Source organism: Hypanus sabinus, chromosome 1, assembly GCF_030144855.1.
Source record: "Hypanus sabinus isolate sHypSab1 chromosome 1, sHypSab1.hap1, whole genome shotgun sequence".
NCBI classification, from domain to species: Eukaryota; Metazoa; Chordata; class Chondrichthyes; order Myliobatiformes; family Dasyatidae; genus Hypanus; species Hypanus sabinus.
This window is the reverse complement of record NC_082706.1, coordinates 110,960,432-110,983,300: the sequence shown is the minus strand read 5'-3', so window position 1 is coordinate 110,983,300 and position 22,869 is coordinate 110,960,432. Positions and strand designations below refer to the sequence as shown.

The 22,869-nt window shown below is 40.5% G+C and overlaps 1 long non-coding RNA gene across 3 annotated transcripts in view; it reads left to right on the top strand.

Moving 5' to 3' along the window:
- LOC132396694 (uncharacterized) overlaps positions 1 to 22,869 on the top strand; it is a 39,730-nt gene that overhangs the window by 5,307 nt on the left and 11,554 nt on the right. For 2 of the 3 annotated variants that reach the window (XR_009513078.1, XR_009513080.1), the window contains exons 2-3: positions 5,167 to 5,314; positions 14,691 to 14,775. This is a non-coding gene — a long non-coding RNA (uncharacterized LOC132396694). Of the gene's footprint in view, positions 1 to 5,166; positions 5,315 to 5,765; positions 5,826 to 14,690; positions 14,776 to 22,869 lie in introns of all 3 variants that reach the window. The other variant, XR_009513082.1, reaches the window with a different exon arrangement.

Genomic DNA, 22,869 nt, shown 5'->3' with positions numbered 1-22,869 from the left:
TCCGTCCTACACAGTCAGGAAAGTTCACCAATGCCTCTTCTTTCTGAAGAGGCTGCAAAGAGCTGGACTATGCACATGCATACTTACACCCTTCTCCAGATGTGCAGTAGAGAGCATCCTAACGTGCTGTGTCACTGCATGGAATGGAAACTACAAGGCAGTGGACGAGAAGGGTCTACCACAAATAGTCAAAGCTGCCAAAAGCACCACTGGCACAAACCTACCTGCCATCAAGGCTCTCTATACAGAAAGGTGCCGGAAAAAGACTAGTGACATCACGAAGAATGCCAGCCTGCCTCCTCTTGGAGGCTGTTCCATGGGGACGCTACGGTCGTATCCACACCAGGTCCGCGAGACTCAGAACAGTTTATTTCCCCAAGAAGTAAGACTAATACTTCCACCCACCTACACACCCCTCCCATCACCTGTCAAAGTCCATTTCCTTTCCATTTCCTGTCAAAGTCACCTTATGTACAAACACTGCAGTACTGGCACTTTATGTGCATACAATCAATGTATACAAATTATCTTATGTATTATAGTTATTGTGTTTTTTTGTGCTGCATCAAGTATTTTGTTCTCCTTTACACTTGACTATTGGAAATGACATTAAATGATCTTGAATCTGGAATCTTAAATCTTCCTCCTTGTCACTCCCTGGCGATGGTCTGAGACAAAAGTCTGATAATCAAGTCATCCATTCAAACCAAATAACTAAGAGAAATCCATTCTAAATTATTTCTCAAAGTAAACACAGCCACCCACCACCCCTAGCTTACTTCCCATTTTAGAATAAGTTTCTGCCCTCACATGTTAAGTACTCCTCTTTGATATTTTTCATTTCATGAGATTAGTTATGTTTACCTTACTTATAAACAATGAAATCTATCAGGCTGATGACTGAATCTCTTTTTCCAAAACTGAATTCAAGAAATGTGTTTACACAGGGCAGTGCCGCTTTATGTTGAAATAAAATGTGTATAAAACTGCAGTTTGCAAATAATTGAAATGTGTAATAAATTTAAATACCCACAGTCTAGTGTAAACCTAAACCCCATGCTCCATGCTCTGTTTTACAGCCGTTTTATATTTTGCTCTTCAGAACAGTCATATGGTCACTTATGTAGGCCACCTGGATTGCCATGACATTTTTTCTCCCCTGCTGAGAATTATGCCTAAAAGATGTTAGTAAAAACACTGAGTTTCTGTGTAAATTGGACCATTGCAGTATTGTGGTTGTCACCATGACGATGGAAAAGTTCTAGATCCCTTTGTTCTGTTTTCCATCTCTCCCAGTTTCATGCCACTACCCTGAGGGGACCGGCTGCTCCTGGACTTCTGGCACTCCTCCACTAATTCATTGTTCTTTTGTGAAAGATTATCCATCATCTTAATCAGTTCTGGAGGGCATCACTATGGAGCCTGATCCAATCTCCACCCAGTCATCAGAAGTGTGGTTCCAACTCGAAGTAGGTCTCAGGGAGTGGATGGCTGGCTCATTTTTGCTGTCACTAGCCTGAATCAGTCATGCCTGTTTTATTTCTTTTTACTTCTTTTACTTCATTTTCCGTCAAATACTAGTAAATACTCCTGGCCTGTAAACTGTAGAGGGTAAAGTGGCAAGTGGTGTATGAGGGAACAGTGAACGGTGAGGCAGGACAAGGCCATTTGTGAGAATAAGCCAAATACCTGAATAATAATATTAAAATACCCCATGAGCAAAAGGGACATATGAATGTACCACTGGCATCACATTGTTCCTGTGGAGCCTTTAAATATTACCAATAAAAGTGAAGACATTGTTCTTAATCTAATCATTCAAGAGGCACAAGCTGTACCCAAAACAGTGCTGATCTGAGTATCATATTGGCCTCTAGCTTCCACTCAAGATCCTGCACATTTTGTAGTGCAAAACATTTGCCAGGCGCTCGCCCAATTAGACTTACTGTATTTTAAAGCAATTCCTTTTTTTTGGTTAAAAAAAATAGCTGTTGATATGTTTGAGGGTGGTGGTGTACTGTAATGTTAATTTGCTGTCTTGATTAGTAGAACCGAAAAGGGATTTTTTCATGAACTTTACTTGTGGTGACAACCACTGATTAGTGACTTGCTGTTTAAGCCATTCACATAGAAAATTTGTGCAAGAAACTATTGGTCCACCCGATTCATGGATTAAAAATAAACTTGCTTAACCGGCTCACTAAGCTCATTTCTTTCAGATCCCATGTGCAGCTTCTCTTGCTACGTTTTCATTGACCTGCTCTCTGAACTCCAAACACACATAATGAGTATACTCATGAGTCCTGACGAAGGGTCTCAGCCTAAAACGTCGACAGTGCTTCTCCTGTAGATGCTGCCTGGCCTGCTGTGTTCCACCAGCATTTTGTGTGTGTTGTTGTTTAATGAGTATACTCGCCTTGATCAGGTATACTGGAGTATACTTGGCATCGATGAATATTGCTATGCCTGACATTGCTTGTATGAGTCAGCTCACGATCTTTGGACCTGAATGCAGCCTTCCAATGCACTTTTTGTGGAAAGATTATTTAGTGAGAAGGAAATTACAGGAGCACAGAGTGCACTGAGATACAGGGAAAAACTTATGCATCAGAGTCTCCTGCCTGATGGTAGAATGTCAAAGAGGATTCTGGTTGGATGGGTGGGATCCTTGATGACACGGTTTGAGCTGAATCCAGTGACACAGTCATGCGTCAGCTCTGGAAACAGCAGCAAAGCAATCTGAGCACACAGATCTGGGGAGCATAAAGGGACGAGAGACATTGCTGCCCACAAGGACTGACTATGGCCTTTCTATGAAGAAATCCAGGATCCGGTTACAGAGGGAAACGTTGAGACCCAGCGAGGATAGTTTCCCCACCAGTTTCTGCGGTATGATGGTGTTAAGTGCCGTGCCGAAGTCTATAAATAGCAGCCTGGCATATGAAACCCAATTTTCCTGCTTCCAAATTCCTGCCTGATAGCCTCATATTTCCCCTTGTTCCAATTAAATGCTTTCCTAACTTGTCTGTTCCTATCCCTCTCCAACGCTATGATAAAGGAGATAGAATTATGATCACTATCTCCAAAATGCTCTCTCACTGAGAGATCTGACACCTGACCAGGTTCATTTCACAATACCAGATCAAGTACAGCCTCTCCTCTTGTAAGCTTATCTACATATTGTGTCAAGAAACCTTCTTGAACACACCTAACAAACTCCACCCCATCCAAACCCCTCACTCGAGGGACATGCCAATCGATATTTGGGAAATTAAATCTCCCACCACCACAAACCTGTTATTATTACACCTTTCCAGAATCTGTCTCCCTATCTGCTCCTTGATGTCCCTGTTACTATTGGGTGGCCTGTTTAAAAAAAACACCCAGTAGAGTTATTGACCCCTCCCTGTTCCTAACTTCCAGCCATAGAGACTCTGTTTACAATCCCTCCATGTCATCCTCCTTTTCTGCAGCTGTGACACTATCTCTGATCAACAGTGCATGCCCCCACCTCTTTTGCCTCCCTCCCTGTCCTTTCTGAAACATCTAAAGACTGGCACTTGAAGTAACCATTCCTGCCCCTGAGCCATCCATGTCTCTGTAATGGCCACAACATCATACCTCTAAGTACTGATCCATGCTATAGCTCACCCGTTTTGTCCATAATACTCTTTGCATTAAAATAGACACATCTCAAACCATCGGTCTGAGCGTGTCCCTTCTCTATCACCTGCCTATCCTCCCTCTCACATTGTCTCCAAACTTTCTCCATTTGTGAGCCAAGCACCTCTTCCTCCGTCTCTTCAGTTTGGTTCCCACCCCCCAGCTATCCTAGTTTACACTAAGTTAAGAGACAGCGTACATTAGAACATTAAAGTCTAGTATTCTAGCAAAAAACAAACTGCTGGATGAACTCTGTATCTGTAGGAAAAATGAACTGTCAATGGTTTTGGTCAAAATCCTGCGTCAGGCAGTGTGAAGACGTTAAGTGTGATGTCAGTAATAGAATTTCACCCCTGTTGTGGTTCTGGTAATCACCAACCCAATTGTGATAAACACTGGTTCCTCCACTGGAGGAAGGGATGCAGTTACTTCTGTATTTGCAGAAGGTTGGGTACATGTCACCGTGCTCTGCAAGAGAGACAGAAGTGTACTAATCAAGTCTGTACTGTGTATGTGTGATGTCACTGACTCAGCACTCAGTGGTCTTGTCCATTGCTGTAATACGTTCAAGCTTTCTCATCCACCTGCATGCTTAATTTTTGGAATCACCTTTGTTGTTAAAACTATTTCCTGCTGCTTCCTTTGCTGTTTGTGACCTCCTGCAAACATTGGTCCTCCTCTGCCCCCCCATATCTCATTTCTCCACAGTCTACATAAGATGCACGCAAGCTGAATTCAAACTGCAAACTGAATTGAAATTGGTTCATTATTGTCATGTGTACTGAGGTACAGTCAAAAGCTTGTCCTCCATACTTTTCATACAGATTGAATCTTGTACACGGTGCCCTAAGATAGAACAATAACAGAATGCGGAATGAAGAAAGAGTAGTGCAGGTAAACAACAAAGTACAGATCATAACAAGGAAGGTTGTGAGGCCAAGAGTCCATCCTATCATACTATGGAACAATTCAACAGGCTTACTTTATAACAGTGAAGTAGAAGCTATCCTTGAGCCTGCTGGTAGTTCCATTTCTGTTTACATAAATCGGGGAGGATTTCATCTGACAATGTTTTATGATTAATACATTAATCCATATGTCACAATATTTAACCAGCTGATGACGTCAATATTTTTTTTTCCGGAGATCCTCGTTACCAACCTCCCTCAGGTAATTACTGTTTAGGATACTTATTCCTCCAAGTTTTTTTTGACAGAAATCTCAGGCACCTTCTCATATTTTATTCATTTGACCAATCCAGAGCCATGCAATATGGTGGAGATTGATGGAAGTCATGGCTTAATATTTTATCTGAAAAATAGCACCTGTGACAGTGGAACTAACACTCAGGACTGCACCAAATATTAGCTCGAATTACCTGCATAAATTTCTGGAGTGGGACTTCAGCCCAGAATCTTCTGACTCAAAGACATTGCTGCATTGAGTTAAGGACAATACCTGAATGGACTTCAGTTAAATGTATTTTGTTTTTTATGATCGCAGGACCCTGCTGCACATTAAGAATTGAAAGCACTGCAGGTCTACCCCATCAGCCAGTTACTCGTTGGTGGAGGAGCTGGATTCAGTACGAATCGTGCTGCTGCCTGCATTAGAGAGGCGTCAATGTGCAAAGGAGGTGTGCAGTCTAACAGTGAGTGATCGGCTTAGTCGCTTCTCCTGTGATCGAAAGACCCCTTTTGGACATTGGTGGTGTGGAATGCTGCAAGTCCAATTCACTGGTTATTGATGAGTGGCGGTGAGCTACGTGGCCTTGGCCATAGCAAGAACCAGGCCTTGAGCTGCAGTGCCACTTGTTTGCAGATGCCGGGGGTGGGGGGGATGGGCTCCATCAGAATGCCAGAGGCAGTGTGGTGCGGTGTCCAGGCTGGAATCAGTGTTGCCCCCCAGTTTCACCTGGCAGAAAACAAACTGTATTGTGTTCAACTGCAGACTGCTGCAACATTCATGGACTTGGGGACAAGGACATTTTTTGTGTAACTGTATTTTACTGCTATCTTATATGTTTTATATGTGCCTTGTACTCTGTATGACTGTGTTTTATGTTGTTTTGTTTGTCTGTCATCATGGCTATTTATGTATAGATGAATGGCAATTAAACTTGGACTTGAGTTTGGTGCCAAGACAGTACATCAGTGACAGAGGTACGTAGATTGTTTTCCTCCCTTACCACAATCTAATCTCAAGAGTACTGAACGTGGCTAGAAATAATTGAAACTTACACACAAGAAACTTCCTCGGATTTCTCTTGCTGAGCAATTACAACCAGGAAATGATTGTTCTCTGCAAAAGAAAAGCAATGGATGATCCTGTGTGAGTTCCCACCTTTCGTAGCTCTGAGGCTTCCATTGTTCTGTGGCATAAATGCATCAGCAAATACATCTTAGTTTTAACTTTTCCATAGTTAGGTCTTTTCTTCATAAGCTTCCTGTTGAGTGGCTAATTCACAAAACAGCAGTCTTCGGATTAATGCCAAGCAAAGGTTAACATGCAACTGCCTATGGATTTAAGTTTGGAATCTGTTTTATTAAAATTCATTAATCTTTTCAATTCAATTTTCTATTAAAATGCTGGATCAGAGTATTAATATGTTTGTACAGATTTCCTTTCTATTTTAGTTCATACTATCATGAGGAAGAAATGATACTGATCAATTTTTTTAAATTACATACGTAACCAGGTCCAATACCGTTCAGGAACAGTAATTACCCTTCTACTTTCAGGCTCCTAAGCCAGAGTGGATAGCTTCACTCACCCCAACACTGACCTGATTCCATAATCCATAGACTCACTTTCAAGGGACTCTGCAACTCATGTCCTCAATATGGTTTATTTATTTAAACATTATTTCTTTTTGTACTTGTTCAATTTGGTATCTTTTGCAGATTAGTTGTTTGTCCATTTTTGTTTGCATGCAGTTTTTTTTTCATTGATTCTGTTGTGTTTCCTTGTATTTACTGAAAATGCTTGTAAGAAAATAGAATAATTCTCAGGGTGATATATGGTGACATGCACGTACTTTGAGAATAAATTTATTTTGAACTTTGAACAGAAGGGAAGGACTAAGACTGGGCTAGTTTGAAATTTACTTTGCAATCAGTTCTTTTGCCTATTCCATGTCAGCAAGCCAACAAAAGCCAGCTTAGTGAGGTGAAGAAAGCACTGATGAATGGTTGCCGAAGATATAATGATGACAGATGATGTTGCAATGGTGGGAAGTGAGTGGTCATGCCAACTGAGGCCTAGTGCTGAGCTTAGAGTTGGACAGGTCCCAAAACTGTGTGAACTAGCAGAAAGAGATGCAATCCCAAAAGAATTCTGGCACAAGGGTAGTCCCACTATTTAAAGCTGAAGATACCTTTTGTGACAGGCAAATGCTTATGGGAAGATAGAGGAATTTGAATAAAAGTGGGCCAATGTGTTCTTGTTTGGGAAAGGAGATCAGAGTCTGGCATCATGCAGTAGAAAAAGGTGGACTATTCAACCCCATACTTTGCTTTACTTTGTTGTCCATGGGATGGATTTAAAACAAAATGAACAACCCAAAGATGAACATGGTTCAGCTGCAGCAGGAATAGAACTGTACTCCACCATGATCTATAATCCCATAGCGTAGCTCATTCTTCACATCACAACTACCCCCGTCAAATCAGCAGACCAGTCCTGATTCAAGAAAAAGTGCAGAAGGTCATCCCAGGTGCAGAGTTGGAAATAAATGAAAATGTGTTACAAAAATAGAAGAGGTAAGCAATCCTACAAGAGATTAGGCCAAAGCTCTGTATGCCTACCACATGCATTCATGGACAATGAAAGAAAATCAACACCCTACATTTTCCAGCCTCAGCAAGATTCAAGGATAAAGACTGTTTAATGTCATGTCCTGTACACAAGTGTAAAGTTGAACAAATTAATTGTTACTCCAGAGCCGATGCAGCAGCAAAAAAACAAGATAAAGAACACAATAATAATTAAAAACACAATAAATAAGTACAAAAGGAAGGTTATAAACGTAGGTTGTTGTTTGGCCATCCATAAAGTGATTAGGCACAGGAGTGTCTGTATGTTAGGTAACTGACGGGAAATAATAAAGTAGTGGTGGTTAAGGGAGTGGAGGGGTGGGTTAGTGGGTGGAAGTATTGATCAGCCTTACTGCTTGGGGAAAGTAACTGTTTTTGAGTCTGGAGGCCCTGGTGTGGATGTTATGGAGCCTCCTCCCTGATAGGAGTGGGACAAAGGGTCCATGAGTATGGTGGGTGGGATCCTTCATGATGTTTCTGGCCCTTTGCCAGCATCTTTTAGTATACATGTCCTTGATAGCAGGTAGGCTGGTGCCAGCAATGTGTTGGAGAGTTTTGACTACCCATTGTAAAGCTTTCCTGTCTGTAGCAGTGCAGTTACTGCACCAAGCTTGTTAGGATCCTCTCAACTGTAAGATGACACCAGTATGGATATACATAGTCCAACTCTTTTCAGCCTCCTCATAGAGGCATTGGTGAGCATCAATGTCCATGTAGGCTGTGCTCTGAGACAATGAGAGGTTGTGCATTCCTAGGAGTCTGCAACTGCTTGCAGTTTCCACAGCTGTGTCACCGATAGAAGAGGAGTGTGTGGTGCAAGTTCTCCTGAAATCAATAACCATCTTCTTTGTCTTGTTGTCATTAAGGAGGGTACCTTCCTGTCACCAGGCCTTGAGCTCTTCCGCCTCCTCCCTTGTAGACTGTCTGGGCATTGTTGATGATGAGCCCCACCACGGTTGTGTCATCGGTGAACTTAACAACGTGATTACTCATGTGTTTGGTCGGTAGATCTGTGTGAGCAGAGTGTACAGCAATGGGCTCATCCCACAGCCCTGGGGGGTGCCCATGCTGACTATCTGAGGTCTGTTCATTAGGAAGACCAATGGCTAGTTGCTTAGTGGTGTATTTAGACTGAGGAGTAGGAGTTAGTTCACCAGGGTCTGTGGGACAGCAGTAATGAATGCCAAACTGAAATCCAGAAGCAGCATTCTGCTTTCCAGTGTGTCAGGGCCAGGTTCATGACAGGTACTATGACTCCTGTCACAGAGCAGTGCTGTAACCCAGCACAGAAATGCGACAGGTTAGGCAGAATGTTTTGCAAGAAACTTCAGCTCAATACATAATGACATTAGCGTCTTCCTAAGGTTCTATTCATCACTGAAGTTCTCAGTTAGATTCAGTCAAAGTGTTATCAAGAATAGTCTTATACAAATACAAAATATACAGATGGTAGTACTATTTTAACAAAATGAGAGAAGCAGACTAATTAAGGAAGACAGATTTATTTCCTTGAAGGAAACCCAGGGAGTTTTTATGAAAATCCATTAGCTTTACAATTATCGTTATAGATGCTGGGGACTTCCTAACCAGAAGATCACAATCACTGCAGATTGGTGATAACATCTCCTCCATGGTGACGATCAACACTGGTGCAGTTCAGGGGTGTGTGCTTAGCCCACTGCTCCACTCTGTCTATACCCATGACTGTGTGGCTAGGCATAGCTCAAATACCATCTATAAATTTGCTGATGAAACAACCATTGTTGGTAGAATCATTGATGGAGATGAAAGGGCGTACAGGAATGAGATATGCCAACTAGTGGGGTGGTGTCACAGAAACAACCTGGCACTCAGTGTTCATAAGAGGAAAACTGATTGTGGACATCGGGATGGGTAAGATGAAGGAACACACACTTATCCTCATAGAAGGGTCAGAAGTGGATACAGTGAGCAATTTCAAGTTCCTGTATTTCAAGATCTCTGAGGACCTAACCTGGTCCCAACATATCGATGTAGTCATAAAGGCAAGACAGCAGCTATACTTTATTAGGAATTTGAAGAGACTTGGCAATGTCAACAAATACACTCAAAAACTTCTCTAGATGTATTGTGGAGAGCATTGTGACAGGCTGCATCACTGTCTGGTATGGAGGGGCTACTGCACAGGACTGGAAGAAGCTGCAGAAGGTTGTAAATCTAGTCAGCTCCATCTTGGGTACTAGGCTACAAAGTACGCAGGACACCTTCAAGGAGTGGTGTCTCAGAAAGGCAGCATCCATTATTAAGGACCTCCAGCACCCAGGGCATGTCCTTTTCTCACTGTTACCATCAAGTAGGAGATACAGAAGCCTGAAAACACACACTCAGTGATTTAAGAACAGCTTCTTCCCCTCTGCCGTCTGATTCCTAAATGGACATTAAACCCATGAACACGACCTCAGTTTTTAATATATATTACTTCTGTTTTTTGCATGATCTTTAATCTATTCAATATACATATACTGTAAATTCACTTACTTATTATCAATGTTTTTCTTCTAGATTATGTATTGCATGGGACTGCTGCTGCTAAGTTAATAAATTTCACGACACATGCCAGTGATAATAAACCTGATTCTGATTCTGAAAATAATTTATGAAGAGGATAAATGGGCGGTGCGGGGTGTGTTGTAAAATGAAATATAAAGCAAGCAAATAGGGTATATTACTGGGATAAACCAACAGCAATTCATAGCCAAACATCAGCATGAAGAACAAATGAGATCCAAGTGATTTTGACTGTGGAATGATTATTGGTGCCAGAAGGTGTGGTTAAATATCTCAAAACTGCTGAACTCCTGGGAGTTTCATCCACAACAGTCTCTACATATTACAGAAAAGGATGCAATCATTCAGTGAGCAGCAGTTCAATGGGCAAAACTTTACCCTGATGAGAGTTACTGTATATACAGGCCCCTAAACAGTAGCCAGGATGTGAGATATAAATGTAAATAGGAAGAAGAAAAGGTATGGAAATAGAACGATGTCATGATAGTCATGGGGGATTTCAATATATAGCTAAAATGGGAAAATTGGGTTGGTGTGTAATCCCATCAAAGGGAATTTGTAGATTGCTACAAAATGGGTTTCTAGCGCAGCTTGTGATTGAGCCCATTAAGGGAAAGGCAATTCTGGATTAGGAGTTGAATACTGAACCAGATTTGGTTAATGAGCTTGAGGTAAGTGAACCTGTAGGAGAAAGTGATCATAACATGATAGAATTCACCCTGTCAGAATGCAGAAATTAGTGTAGTTGCTATTAATAAGGAGAAGCTGCCTGGGAAGCTAAAAAGGTCTGAAGGTAGATATGTCACCTGGATCAGATGCACTACATCTCAGAGTTCCGAATGAGGATGCTGAAGAGATTGTGGAGGCATTAGTAATGATATTTCAAGAATCATTGGGTTCCGAAATGCTTTCTGGGGACTGGAAAGTTACAAATGTTACTCCACTCTTTAAGAAGGGAGGGAGGCAGAACAAAGGAAAGTTAGCCTGATCTCAGTGGCTGGGAGGATGTTGGGATCCATTAGTAAAAACTGGGCTTTGGGGGGTGCATGATAAAATAGGTCAAAGTCAGCATGCTTTCCTGAAGGGGATATCTTTCCTGACAAATCTTTTGGATTTCTTTGAGGAGATAATGAGCAGGATAGACAAAGGAGAGTCAGTGGATGTTGTTTATTTGGATCTTATTAAAGGCCTTTGACAAGGTGTTGCACACGAGGCTGTTTAACGTGATAATAACGCATGGTATTACAGGAAAGATATAAGTATGGATAGAAGATTGGCTGGTTGGTAGGAGGCAAAGAGTCAGAATAAAGGAGGCCCATTCTAGTTGGCTGCTGTGGACTATTGGCATTCTGCAGGTGTTGATACTGAGACCGCTTCTGTTCGTGTTATATGACAATGATTTGGATGATGGAATTGACAGACTTGAGAGTTAGAGGCTAGCTAGTGTTGAGAAAACAGAGTTGGCAGAAGGACAGATTGGGAGAATGGGGAAAGAAATTACAAGGGGAATATTGTGTTGGGAAGTGTATGGTCATGCACTTTGGTAGAAGGAATTAAGGCAGGGGCTATGTTCTAAATAGAGCGAAAATTCAAAAATCAGGAGGTGCAAAGGGATTTGGCAGTGCTTGTGTGGGATTCCCTAAACGTTAACTTGCAGGTTGAATCGGTGGTAAGGAAAGCAAATGCAATATTAGCATTCTGTTTAAGAGGACTGCAAGTCAAGAGCAAGGATGTGATTCTGAAGCTTTATAAGGCATTGGTCAGACCACACGGAGTATTGTGAGCAGTTTTGAGCCCTTATCTAAGAAAAAAAATGCTGGCATTGGAGAGGAGGTTCCAGAGGATTTCTAAGACAATGATTCTGGGAATAAAAGTGTTAAAGCATGAGGAGCATTTGATGGCTCTGGGCATGTTCTCACTGGAGCTTAGAAGAATGACAGAGAATCTCACTGAAATATATTGAATATTGAAAGGCTCATCTAGAGTGGCCATGGAAAGGATGCTTCCTTTCGTGGGTGAGTCTACAATCAGAGTGCATAGACTCAGAATAGAGGGACATTCACTTAGAACAGAGATGAGAAGGAATTTCTTTGTGTGAATCTGTGGAGTTCAAGTTATTGGATATATCTAAAGCAGTGGTTGATAAGTTCTTGGTTAGTCAGGAAGTCAAAGGATATGGGGAGAAGGCATGAGAATGTGGTTGAGAGGGAAAACAATTCAGCCATGATGGAATGGTGGAATCAACTTGATGGGCCGAGTGGCCTAATTCTGTTTAATGCTCTTATGGTTACAACAGTGGTGTGCAGAAGAGCATCTCTGAACACATTAATCTTTGAAGTGGATGTGCTACAACAGTAGAAGACCACAAACGTACACTCAGTGGCCACTTTATTAGGTACAAGAGATACCTAATAAAGTGGACAAAGAATGTATACGCTAATGCCATCTCTGCAAAATCCAATTAGCTCACTGAAAGGATAAGTAAACCAACATAAGCATTCTGAATCTGGCCAATATTGCCAGCAGTGAAACCTTAATACCAATTCAGTTAAACAGAGCACCAGACTCAGGTTTAACATCACCGGCATATGTCATGAAACTTGTTGACATTGCGGCAACAGTACAATGCAATCCATAATAATAGAGAAAAAAATTGAATTATATTTAAAAATATATAGTTAAATTAGATAAGTAGTGCAAAAATAGAAATAAAAACGTACTGAGTTAATGTTCATGGCTTCAATGCTCATTCAGAAATGGGATGGCAGAGGGGAAGATGCTTTTCTTGAATCATTGAGAGTGCGTCTTCACGCTTCTGTACCTTCTTCCTAATGAGAACAGCATGACCTAGATGATGGGGGGCCTTAATGATGGACACCGCCTTTTTGAGGCATTGCTCCTTGAAGATGTTCTGGATACTACAGAGGCTAGTCCATGTCTCCAGGTTTATACGCCAATAATGTAAGCACAATACTAACATGTCTAGTGACCAGGAACACTTGGGCTTCATTTAATTAACTAAGGATCAAATGTCAATAACTTCTTTTGCACAGCACAACAACTTTGTATCTAAAATCTAATTACTAAATGGAAGCAAGTACTTGGTGTGACTTTGCTGTGTGTCTTCAACATGTTTGATTCCCGTATGTATAGGAGGGGTACTCTCGCTGCATTTGCAGCTGTCATGGGCCAGGTATTTCCAATACTCAGTGAAGAAGTTGCATCACATTGAAGAGGTTTTGAGCCCTTCAATCTTTTCCTCTCTCCTCTTGGTGATTTATCTTCATGACAGAACTCAGAACAAAGTATCTGTTTTCAGTATATGAGAACAATGTGTCCCACCTAGAGGAATCAACTGTAAGTAACTAGGATGTCAATACTGGAAGACTTACCTAGGGATTGGTTTAATTGTCCTTCCAGTGGATTTGGAGGATTTTGTAGATAAACTGTTCCAATTGCAGTATCATAGTTTGGTCAACATGATATGCTTTAATGATTTTCATCACTAGAGGGCAGTAGAGTCACAAGTTGTACACACTAAGAGGATTACACAATTCCTTCCAAAAGATAGCATTTAACTAAATATAGAACATCATGACAACTTCAAGTGTCTCCATGCATTTGCCTCTGGATAAGTTCCTTAGAGCTGCCACTATGAAAACACAGGAGACCCAATTATCAGGTGTCTGCTTTGGAGAGAAAACAAGAACTCCATTGGAAGAAATTTCCTGAAAGACACTATTATTATATAACAAAGCCCAGAAATATTGAGAAAGTGTTTTGATGTGAATATGCTATCACATTTGCTCTTAAGGGAACGATAAAAAGAAAAATGTAAACAAATTTCCAGCATTTTCTCTTTTCATATTGATGTAAAATACTGCAAATGTTGGAAATCTGATATAAAAAGAAAAATGCCAGGGGAAAATAAGCTGAGGAAGTCAGGTAGCACGTGTGGAATGAGAAACAGAATTAGCAATGGCTTTTCTTTAGGACGAATAGCTAGAAACAAAATGAGATACAAGATGCAGAAAATTGGTGGGATGTGGAAAGAAAAAAACTCTAATTCCAAATTAGAGATTTCTATTTCTAATAGGTTCAAAGCTCAAATTAAATTTATTATCAAAGTACATATGTTATCACCTACTTCCTTGTGATTCAATTTCCTGCAAGTATTTATAGCGAATAAAAGAAATACAAGTCGATTTTATGAAAAATTATACATAAAAAACTAAGAGTGACAAACATTATGTTTGCAAAAGACAACGATCTGTGCAAATACCAGTAATACTGACAACACGAATTGTAAAAAGTCCAGGGAAATGAGTCTGCATATTGTAGAATCAGTTCAGAGTTGTGAATGGTGTTATTGCATACTGGTTTAGGAGCCTGATGATTGTAGGGTAATAACTGTTCCTGAACTTGGAACAGAAAGCTGAAGCAGAAAGAGGCAAAAAGAGTTGGAAGTGTGAGGCCACCAAGGTCTGCAGGAAACATAAATGTAGTCCAAGCATCTGAAATTACCAAAGGACCACATAAGTGAAAAAGATCTGAAATAGGAATGCAAGAATTGCTGATTATCTGTAATTTCTGAGCTCATTGTTGAGTGTACAATGTTCCAAGTCAGAAACTACAGTACAGTTACAATATCTTCTATTGCAACAGGGCATTAGAAGCAAAGGGCAGACTGGATGGAGACAGAGAATGAGAGGAAGATCACACTTTCAGATTAAATGGGAGTGTTCCACAGGTCAGTATGATCCTATGATTCTGTACCTCTAGATAGTACTTACAACTATTAATATGCTAACTGTGAAGCTGTATCAAAAAACAAAGAGGCAAGACCCACACAAGTTGCTTGTGATGAAGCTAAAAGCAGGTTGAGGCAGTTAACAAATAGATTCTGTTTCTACAGATATCCAGAAGTCAATTTTGTCCATTAATCAGAAAGTACACCAGAAATCACTTGATAAAGTAACTATACCTCTGCAGTGTTATGATGAAAGGCATTGAAAGTGCATAACACTGATAAGAAACAACAATTACTAAGAGTAGAGAGGGAGAGGTAAGTAGTTCTACTGTATGTAAGTTGTGATATTGAACTAAACATTATGGGAACACAATCATATGTAGGGGATGTTTATAATCAGGTGTCTTTAACCTGAGGACAGCCAGTCTTAGCAGCTGAGGGTGAATAATTGTAAAATTGAATAAAATTCTCCCTTGTATACCACAAACTGCTAAATGCATTTGAGCTTATATTCTTTGAATGTATTCTTGTATTATACATGCTAGCTTTCGGTCTTTGAATACTTCCTACTGGTGCATCTTCCTCATATGCAGTTGCTTGGGATTGAGGATTATTTGCGTCACTCCATTTTCATAGAGACTGAGATCAATAGAGCACAGTGTGGGACCTAAAGATTCTGCCATAGGTAGAGGAGGAAGTGTTTGATGGGTTGAGCAATTTGGCAGCTGTTGTGCTCCTTTCACCAACTATCTAGGTTTCTGTGCGTTCCCGACACATTTGAGCAGTCTTGGGCCAAAGACATCTATAAGACAATGGGGGTATGTCCAGTTGGAAATATTTCATCTTGACAGAATTTAGAAAAGAGCTTCTTCTCCAGGAATCTGTTCTCAGGCATGTGAACGGCATGATGTCCCCCAAGAGATCTGACTGAGCACGTGTAGGGTCTCAGTGTTGGAATGTTGGCCTGGAAGAGAATGGTGACGTTGGTACACTTATCTTGCAAGTGGATTAACTCTTCTGCTTTCCCCCAGTCGTCTGATGTAATATGGCTCATTCTCAGCAACTTCTCAACAGAGCTGTCTAATTCAACCCTGGCCTCTATTCCTTCTCTCTTGCCCTGCAATTTTCCTTTATCAGATGTACACCCATTTTACTTCTAAATATTACTATTGAATTTGTTTCATCCACGTTCACAAGCATTGCATCTCACATTCTAAAACCTCACTATATTAAAAATTTTCCAGCAACTATCAATGTTTCTCCATTAGATTGAACAATATAGTTATTAGTCTGTCAATGGAAATGATTTTGCATTTTCCACCTCACGAAAAATTTGAATACCCTCATTAAGTTTCTCCCAAAGCTTCTTTTCACTAAAGCGATAGAACAAAGTAAATCAATAACAGTGCACAATAGCATTTAAAAGGTACAGGGAAAGTGCAGAATAGATAAACAAGGTTCCTTCCTCTGACTGCACAAACTTTGGCAACTTCTCTGGGGGAGTTCAGTCATGTGTAAACCCAGTGGGAGTTCATATTCTCATAGCTTTGGGATTAGTCAGTGTAGGGAGGCTGAATAATAACAACTATGATATTTTAGAATTCATAGAGCACAATCTTTCTATCTTTCTTATGGAATTTTCAAGGTTAACTTAAAATTAAAGCGAAAGCTGAAAGAATATATTTTCTATGCAAAGAGTAGTAGTAATACGGAAATTGCCATAGTAGCTGTGTTAAGGAAAGTCTGTGATCGATAAGTCCAGTTTTGGAGTGAATGGATGCAGTTCATAGCAAGTAAAAGGCAATGATTGTATCTATAACACCCATGAATTGTGATGCAAATTCTTTTGGTAGTACAAACTTGGAGTAATATCCACTAACTTGACTCCATTGTGGCACCATAGCTCTTGATTTGGTGACATGAATCCTAACAAAGTTCTGGAAGTTTGCACACAATGTCTCAGGTAGTGCTCAGAGGCCACGCTACTGTCAGATTGGGAGGCGGCAGGGGAGGGAATCATTTGAAGGAATCTTCAGGCTGTCCATTCAGCTGGAGGTAAAAGATTGATTGGAATTATTTGAAAAAGGATAGTGAAGTTCTCTCAGTATCCCAGCCAATATTGATCTCTCAACCAATGTCACAAAAATAGAAAACCTGATCATTATCACTCTAGAGTTGATGCACATGAGTGTTAGTTAGTGCCATAGAAAAATACAGCCCTTCAGACCATCTAGTCTATGCTGAATCATTTTGACTGCCTACTCCCATTGGCCAGCACCCAGACCATCGCCCTCCTTGCCTGTCATCCATGTACCTACCCATGTTTCTCTTAGTTGTTGAAATCGAGCTCATATGCACCACTTGTGCTAGCAGCTCATTCCACACTCTCACGACCCTTTGAGTGCAGAAAGTTCCCCTCATGGTCCCCTTAAACATTTCACCTTTTCCGCTTGTTACGAATGTGCCACAACTCTGAGGGTACAAAGTCGCCCCCTCCTTTTTTGACAATCGCAAGGTCGCTATTAATTCGGGTCTGGGACCCAGGAAATGAGAGAGAATCCACAAGGTTTCGGAATGTGTCCTGGCCTCAGTGAGACAAAGCCACGGATAACGGCCATTGTCTCTTGGAGACGGAATTGTGTATTGAGTACTGTACTATTCATTGAAGCCCCTCAGGGGACGACCAGAGTGGGCTGGTTGAGGGATTGCATCATCCCAACCTTATTGACATCCGAGACCCCGTGAGTGAGGATAAAAGAGGGTCTGGGGAACAACCCCTTTAGACGCACCAGGAGAAACGCTGGAAAGCCAGTGACAGTGTTTTATAGCGAACGCCGGTGAGGACCCGTGTACGTCCTCCCTTGCCTGGGTAGCGGGCTCATCACGGAAGAACGGCTTAGCTAAAGGAGAGGCCACAAGTGAACAGCCACACCAACGAGACTCTGGCGGATCGAAATCATAAAAAGCAAAGCCAGCAAATTTCTAAAAATCTCTCTCTCTCTCCAACAAAAGGCTGCAGCCTGCATGAACTGAGTGACTTTTATATTTCCGTCGGACAATACATTATCCCCTAGACAATGATAGAGCTATTTCTTATTGATTATTATTATACCCACACTTTTAGATTTAGTATTGACGACGTATATTATCTGTATGTTTGCATTGATATTATTTTTGTGTATTTTTACTAACAAATACTTAAAAATAGTACCATCAAACTCAACGGACCTCTCTATCTTTGCTGGTAAGTGACCCAGTTATGGGGTTCGTAACACGCTTAACTCATGACCTCTACTTGTAGTCCCACCCAACCTCTGTGGAAAAAGCCTGCTTACATTTCCCCTGTCTATACCCCTCATAATTTTGTATACCTCTACTAAATCTCCTCTCAGTCTTCTGTGCTCTAAGGAATAAAGTGATAACCTAATCAATCTTTCCTTATAACTCTGGTCCTCCAGTCTCGGCAACATCCTTGTAAATTTTCTCTGTACTCTTTTAACCTTATTTACACCTTTCCTATAGGTAAGTGACCAAAACTGCACACAATACTACAAATTACACCTCACCATCACCTTAATATAACTTCAACATAACATCCCATCTCCTGTACTCAGTATCTTTGTTTATGAAGGCCAATGTGCCAAAAGCTGTCATTATGACCCTACCTACCTATGAAGCCACTTCAATGAATTATGTACCTGCATTCCCAGATTCCTTTGTTCTACCATATTCTTCAGTGCTCAACTGTTCTACAGTAATCAAATTGCAGTAATAACTACACTTTAAAAGTATCTCATTTACTTACTGCCCATTGTGCTGCTAGTGTTTAGGGCAGCAATGAAGATCCTCCATCTGTCTGTATAGAAGGATTCTTCATTGCTGCTTCCCTAACAATTGTATTTAGCAGTCAGGGTTGTTAGCCCTGAACTGAACCCCCAAACCTGAAGGACTGGTGGACCACTCTTAGTCTGGCCTCTACACTTTGACCTTTTTGGCATGGGTGACCCTACCAAGAGCCAAAGTGCAAGACCCTGACTCCAACCAACATAGCTCTCCAGCACACAAGCCTGCAAACCCTACAACAAGGTTGTGGTCTTCTTGGAGGCTAAGTATTTCAGAAGAGCATTTAAGCAATTTCATGTCTACGTGTATCTCTGCAGAAAACCCAGCCTTTTCTTCTCAACTAAAGCTTCTACGTTTAATAGGAAGTACTGATGCCATGGTGCTGTCTTGTGAAATGTTATGCGTTGAAGTACATCAGGACATTAAGAATTCTGCACGTGCAAGCTAATGATATCACCTTATTTTATGCATCTACATGCATTATAGTCTGGATCAATCAGGAAGTGGTGCTATAGGTGTTATTGAGGAGCTTTAAACCCTTTATCAGGTACCTCTCTGTTCCACAACACTCATGAAACTGGTATGTAATTATTTGGGATTGATGGTGACATTACGTTCAGTATGGAACTGCATTCCTCCTCCTCAATGGAAAGTTGAGAACCAAAAAAGAACGAGCATTTGAAGGTATTTTCTAACTGTTGCGAATAACTAAAAATAGTGGTCTCGGCTAGTCCTGTACAGCCCTATGCTTTACTACATTTATGCAGAGGATGAGCTTGCTGGCCTGATGAGGTCCTGATGAAAGGTCTTGGCCTGAAACATCAACTCTTTATTCCTTTTCATAGATGCCAACTAACCTGTTGAGATCCTCCAGCGTTTTGTGTGTGTTACTGAGATTGGTAGTGGTGGGTGGCACTAAGCTTGGCTTTGGAAATTGGCTGCCCACAATAGGAACCGTCTGATTTTCATTTCCACTGAGGGGAAGTGAAAGGGAAAGAAAACGATGCGTGTGAACTGTGTGTTTCTAAATTCAAATTAAACAGGCTCCTTCTGAGTAAGTTCACTTGTCAGATTTCTCTCCTGGATCAGAGCCAAGCCCTTCAACAGTTGGAATCTGTAATGTGGCCAAGGTCTCACGCTTTCAAGTGGAATGAACTTATCTGCTCAGTTGGTAGAGCACTGGGGCTCTGCTGAAAATTACATCATTGTTGGATTGCCTTTTAGCCACCCCACACACTCAAAACAAAGTACAAACTGATATGAGGTCGCTGAGAAACCAGGACAAAACTTCAGAAAACTAAATCGTGAAACTGACTTTCAATACTAACATGTATGGTGAGTACAGCTGCAGTGAGCTATTCTGGCTGAGGCAACCCCCTTTTCAGTTTTGCTGGTTGTGCTTTCAGCAATGGTCAGTCAGGGAGACTTCAGGCAAGCAAAGAAAAGCTGAGTCTTTGATCAAAAGTTAGAACCTGCGCACTAGAAGTCTGGATGAATAGCATGGAGGTGGCTTGACACAGAGTGTGGCTCTGCACCTTGTTAAATACATTGCTGCTGACTACAGTGTGCACAGAGGAATTCAGGGAACTTGAGGTGCAGCAGATCAGTCTGACCGCTGACAGGTTAGCTGTGTGGCCAGATTTACAGGGACCATTCAGCAGATCATTTAGTATTGTATCTAAATACATACTTGAAATGAATAAAGTGGAATGCAAAGGGTGAAAGTGAGTCTTGGAGCAGGAAGAACAATTACATTTCTACCAATAGAGACAAAGCAGAGACAAAATTGTACTGCAGATCCCACTGCTCAACTTGTCATGTCTTTCCTAGCTTAAAACAGGTCATTAGTCTACTACGAATCAGCAATGCACATTTCTTCACTTCAACTGGTCACAGTGCAGGCAGTACAAGTCCCATTTACTGGAAAGAGTCAGACGTCCTTAAAGAAGTTGCTCCAAATATTAAAATGGTTTAAGTGAAAAAAGCAAGCAGCTGAGCTGCTGCCAAATCTAGCGGTCACTATCAAAGAAAAAATGGAAACTGTGTTAACCAAGTGTTAATCACCATGTTATGCTCTGTCACTTCAAAACATAAAACTAATTGCAAGAAAAAGCCAGGAACCCAGGGGAATGTGTCTTAGGCTTGTTTTTAGTTTAAGCAAGATATGCACTTATTGCATTGGGCATAATGATGCCTGTGATTCATGTTTCTTTACAGATAACCCACAACTAATTATGTAAAGAACAAAGAATGCTTAATAAACAAAAATTGTACAATATTACTTAAGTATCATCATCATCAGGTGCCGTGCCCAGTTTGAGCTTTGACTGCCATGGTCCACACACTCCTGTTTCAGGTCAAGTGGATCAATTCATTGGTATTCATTTCCAGTTCTCTGGTTGCTGTCTCCATCATCATTTGTCTTTGCCTTCCTTTTGCTTTCTTCCTTTCAATCTTTCCCATAATTACCTCTTTCCTAATCACATGTCCAATGAAAACACATTGCCTTTTTGTGATCTCATACATTATTTTTTTTAACATCTCTTTATTGCTTTTACAGAATGAAAAGTAAAACACGTTAGATCATCCATAGGTTTGAAAATGCAAGGTTACAGAAAAGGGAAAAAATACATAGGAAATCAAAAGGAAAACAATCACCCCACCATTAAAAAAGCAATTTGTTACTTCCATCATCCAAAATATTGTTCTCCAGAAACTTCTAGAAAATGTCCCAAATTTCCCGAAATTTAGCAAGTTTGTTTTTTGTGATGTCATTTATCTTTTCTAGAGCAAGAAGTCATTCCTTTCAGCCATTGTGAGAGTCCACTGGGATCTCATACATTATTTCTCTTTTTGTGCTTGCTCTGTTCAGGATATCCTCGTTAGATATTCATTTCATCCATGATATTCTTTGCATCCTCCTCAAAAACCACATCTCTGCTGTTTCAATTCGTTTCCTCGTGTTACTAGATATTGTCCAATAATCTGAGCCATATAACATAACTGGATAAACATAACATTTCAGTGCTCTGAGGCGGGTTGTCATGCCTAGTTTAGTGTTGGTCAGTAAACGCTTCATTCTCGTAAAGGTGTCTTTTGCCATCCCTATTCTTCTTTTGATGTCCATGTTGTACCTGCTGACTGATGTCACCCAGCTTCTTAAGTTGCAAAAGTTCTGTACTTGTTTTATGTCTTCCCTGTTTATTCTAAGCCTGCAGATAGGATTCTCCTTCTTTTTGGATATCATTGTACATTGTCTTTTTGCAATTGATCGATAGACCCATTTTTGCACTTTCTTCAACAACTATATCAACCAAGTTTTGTAGTTCTTCCTCTGTACTTGCAATTAACACTGTCATCTGCATATCTAAAATTATTGTTTTCACCGCCAGCTTTGATTCCCAAGATGTCTCTTATTTTTTGTAATATTGTTTCACTGTACACATTGAACAAATCAGGGGAGAAAACACACCCTTGTTGAACGCCTCTCTTGATATTTGTAAACTGACTCACTTCTCCATCTATTCTTACAGCGGTAGTTTGTTCAAAGTACAAATTTCTGATTAGGCGGAGGTCTTTCGAATCTAGATCTAGAGTTTCCTGTAATATTTCAAATTGTGCTTCACTTTATCAAATGCTTTTGTGTAGTCAACAAAACAAACAAATCTTTTTGCACTTGAATAGCTCATTTTGATGGTATCCTTAACATCAATATCGCATTTCTTGAACCTTTGTCTTTCACAAAACCGCATTGTTCTTTACCTATTTCAGCTTATATCTTATAGCTCATTATCAAAATTCTTACAAGTATCTTAGTGATATGACTCATTAAACTTACGGTCCTATATAATTCACATTCTATTGCTCCAGGTTTCTTTGGAAGAGTGATAAATACAGATTTTTTCATCTCTTCTAGTATCAAATATCACTGAAATAATAAATACACAGTAAGTGATGTTTGGCTTAAGTTATTCACACTTGGCCAATTATCTTCTGATCTATTTTAAGATTATGTGATTTTGGAGATTTTCCTCGTCATCCTCACTGGTACAATGATGTCATCCAGGTAACACTGCCGGAATACAAGTGCAGATGCTACTAAAAAAAAAGCCTATTATAGTGATAAAGCCCTTTATGAGTGTTTATGGTGAGAAACAATTCAGACTCTTCTTCCATCTCCATCTGTAGGTAGGCCTCAGCCAAGTCCACTTTGCTGAAGTGTTTCCCTCCAGAAAGGTTTGCCAAGGTATC